Here is a 12,862-nt window from a genome sequence, read left to right as displayed (position 1 = left end):
AAAGGTAAAATAAAACAACAATCACAATGAACAAAAGTTTAAAAAAGAAAACAACAGCAAAACACCAACACAGTGGGTGATGCGTAAAATGATGTTGGTTTGGGATACTGGATCAGTTACTTCATCCTGCCGAAAAGTGCACCCGCAGCTTCTATTTATTTACATATCGCGTCTTTCCTTTATTAGACTTCAAATTTAACCAGACTGATATCTTTGTTGGTTTTGTTTAACATTTTATCTTTCATGCTTTGAGGGCTGTTGTGCTTTCTGAGTATTAGCAATCAAACCACTGTGTAAATATTCGCTGAATGAATGAATCCCATCAGGGTAAAAACCAAACATCTGGGAGTTTACAACTTAAAAAAAGAAACTGGATGCAAATAATCTTAAATAAATATAATGTGAATGGAGGTAATAGTATTGTAAAAATGTGTTGATATAATGTGCAGTTTTGAGTGTGACATCTGTCATCTGATTGCCTGAGTCTTAAAACGAGTTCTACCAATTATTAATTTGTTATTTGGGTAGATTACTTAATATTCATGTACCTCAGTTTCTTCATCTATATTTGAAAACAAAATAGTACCTTTCTATATATTGTTAAAAGCAATGATTAATGTTTTTGAAGTGTTTAGAAGAGCACCAGATCTTCCTTGGTGGCTTAGACAGTAAAGAATCTGCCTGGAATGCTGGAGACCTGGGTTTGATCCCTGAGTGGGGAAGATCCCCTGGAGAAGGAAGTGGCAACACCCTCCAGTATTCTTGCCTGGAGAATTCCATGGACCAAGGAGCCTGGAGGGCCACAGTCCATGGGGTCACAGAGAGGTGGACACGACTGAGAGACTAACACACATAACCTTGCTTTAAGAAGATCTCCAGATAATTTGTACACTGACTAAAGCTTGAGAAGTCCTGGTTCAGATAGAATCTTATTTATTTGGGGCTTTTCTGGTGGCTCAAACAGTAAAGAGTCTGCCTCCAGTGCAGGAGACTCATGGTTGATCCCTGGGTCAGAAAGATCCTCTGGAGAAGGCAAGGGTAACTCACTCCAGCATTCCTGCATGGAGAATTCCATGGAGAGAGGAACTGGGTGGGCTACAGTCCTTGGGGATGCAGAGTGGCACACGACTGAAAGATTAACACTTTCACTTTCACTCTGGCATTAAATAAGCACAATATATGTTTGCCATTCATAGTAATAGTAGTAGTAATAGTTGTAGTGTTTCTAAGTCTTATACAACTTTTCTGTGGCTGTATGGCAAATTACTGACAAATTTAGTGGCTTTAAACAATACCAATTTAATTTAGTTCAAAGTTGTGTAGATCAGACGTCTCAGTAGTTTTATTGGGCTCTCTGCTTAGGAGTTCAGAAGATCAAAGTCAAGGTGTTGGTCAGGCTGTGTTTATTGGAAGCTCTCAACTCTGAGGAAGTATCTGCTATGAAGCCTGTTCAGAGTATCGACAGACTTTAATTACTTGCCCTTGTAGGGCTGAAGCCCTAATATCTTGCTGCGACTGCTCTTAGATACTCTATTCTCATATACTTGCCTCATGGCCTCCTTAGCAATGAAAATCTCCATTCTATCAAATCCCTCATGCTTGAAATTTCTCTCTTCTGTAACCAGCCAGAGCATACTCTACTTTTAAAAGGCATGTGTGAATAAATCTACCCAGGTAACCTCTATGTCTTAAGGTTAATGAAGCAACCTTAATTACATGTGCAGAATACCTTTTGCTGTGTAATATGACATTGTTGTTTTTGTTGTTGTTTAGTTGATAAGTTGTGTCCAATTCCTTTGTGACCCAATGGACTTTAACCCATCAGGCTCCTCTGTCTATGGGATTTCCCAGGCAAGAATACTGGAGTGGGTTGCCATTTCTTTCTCCAGGAGATCTTCCTGACCCAGGTATTGAACCCACATCTCCTGCATTGGCAGGCAGATTCTTTACCACTGAACCACTTGGGAAGCCCTATGTAATATGACATCATCAAGGTTATAATATCTTGGAGCCATCTTAGAATTCTGCCTGCTATATTCTCACACCAGACAGCTCACAAAAAGGCTTATGGAGATGTTTCAATTAGAGAATGGAATGTACTAATAACTGTCCAACCTACCACTCCCCAAACCCTTGTTTTATTTGTCCCTTTAGCCCAATTGAGAACTGGCAGAAATGAATTGACATTTTTAAGGAGTGGAATGTTTGCAAGGGAAACTAATAGTTACCCTTTACTCTTGTTTCCTGGAGAAGGAAAGGCAACCCACTCCATTATTCTTGCTTGGAGAACCTCATGGACAGAGAAGTCTGGCAGGCTACAGTCCATGGGGTCACAAGAGTTGGACACTACTTAGCGACTAACCCACCACCCACCACCACTCATGTTTCCACTCTTTAGAGATTATCTATGACTTCCATAGACTTATTAGTGAAGTTTGAAATAGTGCTCTCTCTGTGATCCAACTAGTGAGCATCTTTTTTTTGATAATTACTTAAACTAATTAAAACTGCAGTAGACTGAGGACGCTGGGGTCTAGGGAAATGGACCTCAGAGATGGTTAAGGTCAGAGATGAACTGCTTGTGAATGAGCCAACAGTTTTACTATTTGGTTGGAAAAAGATATACACATTTATGACCAAAGAAAATCATGTATAAGTATTTTTCCATATCTAAGTACTGCCAACACTTGTGACTAAATATCAAAGACATTTTTGTTGCTTGGTAGAATTGAAATATATTCATGGTATATCAGACTCAATTCTATCAACAATAAAATAAATTTATTAACCAAAGCAAGTTAATGGTTACAGTATACCATGTGAAGAGCCACGCAGGACACAGAGGTAGATAAAATTTGGTTGCAATCCCATGAAGTATTATATTAAGCCTATGAAAGTAATATGTGACCTGTTAAAAATTCAGATATTATAATGAATAATATGCAATGACCATAAATGTATGTATATTTATAGTATATGCCATTAAACTTCAGATGAAAGAAGTTAATATGTGCATCAGGCTAGGGAACCTTTAAATGGAAATGTTAATTCTTAGAATTTTATAGTTTTAGAGCATTGATTGAAATGGAAGATATTACATTAAAGTTCCTTAAATAGAAATGGTGTTCAATAATATTTAATGATATAATTGACTTACATCTACGTGCCCAGAAGCAAAGAGTTGTGTGTTGCTTAAAAAGTCAAGATGAGGCAGTGAAGAAGCATAGCTATTTGCTTAATGTGAATGATTTTTTAAATATAGTTAATGATTTCTATTTGAATAATTTATATTTGAGTGTATGCCCCTAGAAGTATAAAAGCCAGAAAGGCACAAAGATCATATCAGACAGAGGTTGTAGAAGACCATGAGTGCCAGGCAGCAAGATTAGATGCAGACAATTCATAGAGAAAGTGATAGCCCTAGGCATGTGGGAAGGATGAAACTTTTTGATCGGATAATTGAAGTTTTGATCAAAGTATAGTATAGTAAATCTCTTTGAAACCCATATGGTATAATATTGAGGAAAGTAATGAAAGTATATTCAAAGAGAAGAGTATTTGATCTATGCCTCCCTGGTGGCTCAGCAGTAAAGAATCCACCTGTAATGCAGGAGATGTGTGTTTGATTCTTGGGTCAGGAAGATTTCCATGGAGAAGAAAATGACAACCCACTCCAATATGCTTTTCTGGGAAATGCCATGGACAGAGGGGCCTGGTGGCTATAGTCCATGGGGTCGCAAAGAGGTGGACAGGACTGAGTGACTAAAGAACAATATAAATTTATATCTGAATTTTAAATTTTATTTAAATTTAAATAATTTAAATATGTCTTATGATTTGTGGCTACCCTGTTGAGCAGCAAAGTGGAAAATAACAAATATAAACTCATATAAAATTACACTGTAAATCTTAATTCTGAAATTTTTGTTGGCATATAAAATTAATAGGTGGACTAAGAAAATATGCAGGAGGCTTCTAAATTCCAAAATATTCAAATCTAATGAGTTAGAAAACACAAATCATTTCTTATTTTATAATAGGTACTGTGGATTTACTGTTAACATTACCTGACACTTTGCTGTGCTAGGGTTTTTGGCCTGTGGAAATATCTCCTGCCATATCCATAAGCAAGAAATGTCGTAGCCATCAGTGATTTCTGGCCTCCAAATGTGAACGAGGGCTCTCAAAACTGTGATCCTGTGGATGCTGCCACCCTCTACAGTGATTGCTGAGGAGATGGGGAACAAAAGAAACAAGGTGAGCAAAGAAACAAGATTAGCCCCAGATAGCTGAGATACGTGTGAAAGAAATTAATTCAGTGAGCCCAGAGGCTTGCATCTTCCCATACATAGAACGTTAAGTTCCCTAACCTGATACCTCATCTTTAATGTTCAGATTGCCTGCTCCCTTTGTTGCAAACTTCTATATAGCCTAACACCGCCCTCTCCTGCCTCTTTGGAGCAGTTTTCTCAGAGCTACTGAGATGCTGTCTCCTGGGCTCGGAGTCTTAAACATTCAGTTCAGTTCAGTCACTCAGTCGTGTCTGACTCTTTGCCACCCCATGAATTGCAGCACGCCAGGCCCCCTTGTCCATCACCAACTCCCGGAGTGCATGCAAACTTATGTCCATTGAGTCAGTGATGCCATCCAGCCATCTCATCCTCTGTCGTCCCCTTCTCCTCCTGCTCCCAATCCCTCCCAGCATCAGGGTCTTTTCCAATGTGTCAGCTGTTCACATGAGGTGGCCAAAGTACTGGAGTTTCAGCTTCAGCATCAGTCCTTCCAAAGAACACTCAGGACTGATCTCCTTCAGAATGGACTGGTTGGATCTCCTTGCAGTCCAAGGGACTCTCAAGAGTCTTCTCCAACACCACAGTTCAAAAGCATCAATTCTTCGGCACTCAGCTTTCTCCACAGTCCAAATCTCACATCCATACATGACCACTGGAAAAACCATAGCCTTGACTAGACAGACCTTTGTTGGTAACGTCTCTGCTTTTCAATATGCTATCTAGGTTGGTCATAACTTTCCTTCCAAGGAGTAAGCGTCTTTTAATTTCATGGCTGTAATCACCATCTGCAGTGATTTTGGAGCCCCCCAAAAATAAAGTCTGACACTGTTTCCACTGTTTCCCTATCTATTTTCCATGAAGTGATGGGACCAGATGCATTACCACCAAATAAAATAACTCTCTACTTTCAGGTTGTGACTATATTTTTCAGTCGACAAGCTCATAGCTCCATTTTTCCCCAGTGCCATCAGGCTCTTCTTAGTGGAGAATCCCATATTGTCTTGAAAGTGATAGCATAAAGATTTCTCTCATACCTAGACTTAAGTCCAGGCAACTGGTCCATCAACAATTGCCAAGGTTATTTAATTTTTGTTTTTATTTCTCCAGTTGAAAATCTCTCAGAAAACAAACTCAGAGACGTGTTATCTTACTTTGTCAGTCTTAAAACAGATTGCTGGATTTTTGAATTGCTTCTCCAACTTTTGGCTACATCTCTCTCTGTTATCTTTGTCACATTATGTATTCCCCACAGAGATACCAGTGTGTTGCTGTTTATTTTTTTATTTAAAAAACTTAAAGAATTTTTTAATTGTCTATACATGAGTAGTGATAAAAAAAAAGTCATTTTAGCAGCAGGAACAACACGGAAATATGAACACAACAACAACAGCAAGTTATGCTTTGGATTTTCAAATCCAAACATACAAAATGAAACCATCATACAGAGTTTTACAGCTCCATTATACATCAAAAAATCCAGGATAAATGTCTCCAGCTCCCTAATGAGCAGATCTTGAATCAGTAGATTGATTTCATTATCATATCTCTCTCTCTCTCTTTTTTTTTTTTTAATGTCTGGGGTCTTTTACTACTTTTCAGCATCTAAAACCCTATGCTCATTTTAATAACTTTCCCAAAGCAGGTATCAGGTTGTCTCATAGGTTTAAAAGTTTGGCTCAGAAGAATATAAATAATATATAAAAAGCACCCATTAGTGAGACTATGTGGAAAGAGGGAGACAAAAATGAGTAAAATGCACATTAAAGATGTTTTCATTCTCTGCATCTTCACTGAAATATCTCTCTTAGTCTAGCCGCCAAGCTAAGAAAAATGCTTTGATGGGTGCAGTATAGGTGTCATATCCTTCTCTGTGGCATTTCTGTGTGAGAGAGACTAAAACATAACAAGTTGAGAAGCAAAACATATCCAAATACTCCCACATGTCCACATTAAGGCCATAATATATTCATGTGGCAAGAATTTTTCTCAACTTTTAAAGTTTTTTTTCCCTTTCTCTTTTCAAACGTAAACACATCCGTTTAGCAACAGAATCAGCAAATATTCATTGAACAATTACCAGATGCTAGGCACAGTGTAGGACACTGAGATGCTCCAGTAAACCCAAGTGACAAAAATCTCTGACCTTTGAAATTCACATTCTAGTGGATTCCAAGTATTTTCATTAAGATTGTTTGGAAATACTAACTTCTCATTTTATGGAGTTTTTAACTTTCTAAATGTATAAAGCTTAGAAAACAGAAAAAGATAGCCACTAAACTCTTCCTTCTCTGTGATTAAATACGATTTTTGAGAAAAACTGAGATCTCTGAGAAATTAAAATCAACAGTTTTAGATGGATAACCATGTGTTAGTATGGGACACATTGTGTTACCTACCTAAAAGATACATCCTCACTTTCTTCATTTACAGAATCACATATTTCTTGGCCCTGAAAGCTCTCCCAGAGAATAAATCAGGACAGATACAAGAAAATCAAAGTGGTCTAATTTTTCTTTCCATGATTTATTTTAAAATAGACACAATGACAGATGTGTTCAATGTCATGTAATATAAACCTGCTTAGATGTTTTTTGAAAAGTTGATTTAAAATATTAGTTTCAAGCTTGCAATGTAGTGGTCCAATATTTTTATAGATTATAAGCAACATTTTAGGTCATACCTGAATGGTCTAGTGGTTTTCCCTACTTTCTTCAATTTAAGTCTGAATTTGTCCTGAGAAACCTGCATGCAGGTCAGGAAGCAACAGTTAGAACTGGACATGGAACAACACACTGATTCTAAATAGGAAAAGGAGTACGTCAAGGCTGTACATTGTCACCCTGCTTATTTAACTTATATGCAGAGTACATCATGAGAAACGCTGGGCTGGAAGAAGCACAAGCTGGAATCAAGATTGCCAGGAGAAATATCATTAACCTCAGATATGCAGACGACACCACCCTTATGGCAGAAAGTGAAGAGAACTAAAGAGCCTCTTCATGAAAGTGAAAGAAGACAGTGAAAAAGTTGGTTTAAAGCTCAATGTTCAGAAAACTAAGATCATGGCATCCGGTCCCATCACTTCATGGAAAATAGATTGGGGAAACAGTGGAAACAATGTCAGACTTTATTTTTGGGGGCTCCAAAATCATTGCAGATGGTGACTGCAGCCATGAAATTAAAAGACGCTTACTCCTTGGAAGGAAAGTTATGACCAACCTAGACAGCATATTAAAAAGCAGAGACATTACTTTGCCAACAAAGGTCCGTCCCGTAGAGGCTATGGTTTTTCCAGTGGTCATGTATGGATGTGAGAGTTGGACTATAAGGAAAGCTGAGTACCAAAGAATTGATGCTTTTGAACTGTGGTATTGGAGAAGACTCTTGAGAGTCCCTTGGACTGCAATGAGATCCAACCAGTCCATTCTAAAGGAGAACAGTCCTAGGTGTTCATTGGAAGGACTGATGCTGAAGCTGAAACTCCAATACTTTAGCCACCCGATACGAAGAGCTGACTCATTTGAAAAGATCCTGATGCTGGGAAAGATAAGGAAGGAGGAGAAGGGGATGACAGAGGATGAGATGGTTTGATGGCATCACCGACTCAATGGACATGGGTTTGGGTAGACTCTGGGAGTTGGTGATGGACAGGAAGGCCTGGCATGCTGTGTTTCATGGGGTCACAAAGAGTCGGACACGACTGAGGGACTGAATTAAACTGAACTTGGCAATAGTTCATGTTCTGCGCCACAGTCAGCACCTGGTCTTGTTTTGCTGAGTGTATAGAGCTTCTCCCTAACAATTATACAGTGGGTGAGAGGGACTACATCTGATAGACAGAGTACCTGATGAACTATGGATGGAGGTTCATGACATTGTACAGGAGACTGGGAGCAAGACCATCCCCCAAAAAAGAAATGCAAAAAGCAAAACAGCTGTCTGAGGAGGCCTTACAGATAGCTGTGAAAAGATGAGAAGCCAAAAGCAAAGGAGAAAAGGAAAGATGTACCCATTTGAATGCAGAGTTCCAAAGAATAGCAAGGAGAGATAAGAAAGCCTTCTTCACTGATTAGTGCAAAGAAATGGGAAAAATAGAAAGGGAAAAACTAGAGATCTCCTCAAGAAAATTAGAGATACCAAGGGAACATTTCATGCAAAGATGGTCTCAATAAAGGACACAAATGGTATGGACCTAACAGAAGCAGAAGATATTAAGAAAAGGTGGCAAGAATACACAGAAGAACTATGCAAAAAAGATCTTCATGACCCAGATAATCACAAAGGTGTGATCACCAACCTAGAGTCAGACATCCTGGAATGAGAAATTAAGTGGGCCTTAGGAAGCATCACTACTAACAAAGCTAGTGGAGGTGATGGAATTCCAGTTGAGCTCTTTCAAATCCTAAAAGATGATGCTGTGAAAGTATTGCACTCAATATGTCAGCAAATTTGGAAAGCTCATCAGTGGCCACAGGACTGGAAAATGTCACTTTTCATTCCAATCCCAAAGAAATTCAATGCCTAAGAACTCTCTAACTACCAGACAATTGCACTCATCTCACACACTAGTAAAGTAATGCTCAAAATTCTCCAAGCCAGGGTTCAACAATATGTGAACCGTGAACTAAAAAACTGGAAATGGAACTGCCTTATGACCCAGCAATCCCACTGCTGGGCATACACACTGAGGAAACCAGAATTGAAAGAGAAACGTGTACCCCATTGTTCATTGCAGCACTGTTTATAATAGCCAGGACATAGAAGCAACCTAGGTGTCCATCAGCAGATAAATGGATAAGAAAGCTATGGTACATATACACAATGGAGTATTGCTCAGCCATTAAAAAGAATACCTTTGAATCAGTTCTAATGAGGTGGATGAAACTGGAGCCTATTATACAGAGTGAAGTAAGCCAGAAAGAAAAACACCAATACAGTATACTAACGCATATATATGGAATTTAGAAAGATGGTAACAATAACCCTGTATACGAGATAGCAAAAGAGACACTGATGTATAGAATAGTCTTTTGGACTCTGTGGGAGAGGGAGAAGGTGGGATGATTTGGGAGAATGGCATTGAAACATGTATAGTATCATACATGAAACAAGTCACCAGTTCAGGTTCGATGCACGATACTGGATGCTTGGGGCTGGTGCACTGGGACAACCCAGAGGGATGGTACAGGGAGGGAGGAGGGAGGATGGTTCAGGATGCGGAACACGTGTATACCTATGGTGGATGCATGTTGATATATGGCAAAACCAATACAATATTGTAAAGTTAAAAAAATTAAATTAAATCAAAAAAAAAAAGAAAAAAAAAAAAGGCAGAGGAACCAGAGATCAAATTGCCAACATCTGTTGGATCATCAAAAAAGCAAGAGAATTTCAGAAAAACATCTATTTCTGTTTTATTGACTATACCAAAGCCTTGAACTGTGTGGATCACAATAAACTATGGAAAATACTAATAAAGATGGGAATACCAGACCACCTGACCTGCCTCTTGAGAAACCTGTATGCAGGTCAGGAAGCAACAGTTAGAACTAGACATGGAGCAACAGACTGGTTCCAAATAGGAAAAGGAGTATGTCAAGGCTGTATATTGTCACCCTGCTTATTTAACTTATTCGCAAAGTACATCATGAGAAATACTGGGCTTCATGAAGCATAAACTGGAATCAAGATTGCTGAGAAAAATATCACTAACCTCAGATATGCAGACGACACCACCCTTATGGCAGAAAGTGAAGAAGAACTAAAGGGCCTCTTGATGAAAGTGAAAGAGGAGAGTGAAAGTGTTGGCTTAAAGCTCGACATTCTGAAAACTAAGATCATGGTATCTGGTTCCATCACTTCATGACAAATAGATGGAGAAATAGTGGAAACAGTGGCAGAGTTTATATTTTGGGGCTCCAGAATCACTGCAGATGGTGTTGAAGCCATGAAATAAAAAGGCGCTTGCTCCTTGAAAGAAAAGTTATGACCAATCTAGACAGCATATTAAAAATCAGAGACATTACTTTGTCAACAAAGGTCCGTCTAGTCAAGGCTATGGTTTTTCCCGTGTCATGTATGGATGTGAGAGTTGGAGTATAAAGAAAGCTGAGCACTGAAGAATTGTTGATTTTGAACTGTGGTGTTGGAGAGACTGTTGAGAGTTCTTTGGATTGCAAGTAGTTCCAACCAGTCCATCCTAAAGGAAATCAGTCCTGAATGTTCATTGGAAGGACTGATGTTGAAGCTTAAACTCCAATACTGTGGCCATCTGATGTGAACTGACTCATTTGAAAAGACCATAATGCTGTGAAAGATTGAAGGAAGGAGGAGAAGGGGACAACAGAGGATGAGATGGTCGGATGGTATCACCGACTCAATGGACATGAGTTTGAGTGAACTCCGGGATTTGGTTATGGACCAAATAACCAAATCCCTGGCGTGCTGCGTTCCTCAGAGTTGCAAAGATTCAGATACTACTCAGTGACTGAACTGAACTGAACTGAAGCAACATTTTATAGATTAACAACATCATAGATTATACTTCATATAAAGTTATTAGAAAATAATGGCTACATTTCCCTTTTGTTTTATGCATATCTGTTTGAGTCTTACTTATTTTACACACAGTAGTTCGTAAGTTTTAATCCCCTGCCCTTATCTTTCCCTTCCTTGCTTCCCTCTCCCCTTTGGTAACCACTGGTTTGTTCTCTATATCTGTGAGTCTTTTTATGCTTGGTTGTATTCATTAGTTTGTTTTATATTTTAAATTCCACATATAACTAATAACACAAAGTATTTGTCTTTCTCTAACTTATTTCACTTAGCAAGATGCCCTCTAAGTCCGTCCATGTTGCTGCAAATGGCAAAATTTCATTATTTTTTTGCTGAGTATGGTATTCCATTGTGTGTGTGTATACATACATACATATACCACTGCATCTTCTTTACCTATTCATCTTTTGATGGACAGTTAGATTTCTTCCATACTTGATTACTGTGTATAATGCTACTGTGAACATTAGAGTTCAATACAACTTTGAATTAGTGCTTTTGTTTTCTTTGGCTATATATCTATGAGTGCAGTTGGTGGTTCTATTTTTAGTTTTTTGAGGAATCGGCATACTTTTTTTCCATAGCGACTGCACCAACTTACATTCCCACCAACAGGACACAGTGTCTTCCATGTCTTCACATCCTCATCAACATTTGTTGCTTGTAAACTTTTGGATGATTGCCATTCTAACAGCTATGGTGTTTGGATTTGCATTTCTCTGATAATTAGCGATATTAAGCATCTTTTCATATGCCTGTTGATCATGTGTATATCTTCTTTGGAGAAAACGTCTGTCAGATCTTTTGCCTATTTTTTTACTCAAGTTGCTTTTTTTGTAGTATTGAGCTGTATGAGTCATTTATATATTTTGGATATTAATCCCTTATCATATCATTTTCAAGTGTTTTCTCCAATTCAGTAGGTCATTTTTTCATTTGCCATGCTCAATTTGTTTTTTATTTTCAGTATATTTCTTCATGCATAGGCTCTGCCATGTTAAAGGAGTACGTAGTGGATATTCCTGAAGGTCATAAGAACTCTGACACAGTTCTATAAATTTTCATATGTATTCTTCTATGTCCATAGATGTGATGTTTATTTATTTATTTGTTTTCACCAGAAATTTAGACTGTGTAAGAAATTTTCTCAATTTCCCTGTTTTACTTTAGTACCCTTTACAGTTTCTAGTCTCTACGGGCAGAAACATCCCTTTACTTTGGGATGTGAGTATATGCTGTATTTCCTTGGTTTTAGGGTCCATTCAAGGACCTCCTTTCACTTCTCTGTTATCCCCAGCTGATAACTGCTGATCTTAGAATGATCATCTGCCCATGTTCTGAAGTTTGTCAGGCTTTCCCACCATCAAGTTTTGAGAATACAATGTACAGGTTGTTTCTTTTGCTATCCTAATTGGTCTGTTATGTTTTCTGGAAAATTGTGTGACTATTCAAAAATTATACTTTTGCCCTCATCCCACGTCTGAAAACCTCATGCATTTTTTTAAAGTGTAGAAAATTTAGGAGGATGCTATGTGATTGCTTTCAGAGAAAGTAAGAAAGTTAAAAAATCTGAAGAATAATATCTATCAGTTCATTGAGTCTGAAAGTGAATGGCCAAGGTGAGCACAGGAATATTCTGGTTACTGAAAAAAAGAAAGACAAAAATGTCTGAATAACTGAAAGCTATGAAAAGAAAGAAAATAAACAGCGAAGGTGCTTCTCATAAGACTATGATATTTTCCCAAGGTGTAACTATAAGCCTAGCCCTTCTCCAACAAACTTGGACATTGACCTTAACACTGGTCTAGTATTTTTAAACCACCGTCTAAGTCTGTGTGTGTGTGTGTGTGTGTGTGTGTGTGTGTGTGTGCTCAGTTGTGTCTGACTCTGTGTGACCCCATGGACTGTAGCCTGCCAGGCTTCTCTATCCATGGTATTATCCAGGCAAGAATATTGGAGCGAATCACCATTTCCTCTAAGTCATACAGTACTTATAACTTTTATTATTGCTTAAT

This window comes from Bos javanicus, chromosome 15 (assembly GCF_032452875.1).
Source record: "Bos javanicus breed banteng chromosome 15, ARS-OSU_banteng_1.0, whole genome shotgun sequence".
NCBI lineage: Eukaryota > Metazoa > Chordata > Mammalia > Artiodactyla > Bovidae > Bos > Bos javanicus.
This window is presented reverse-complemented; position numbering follows the sequence as displayed.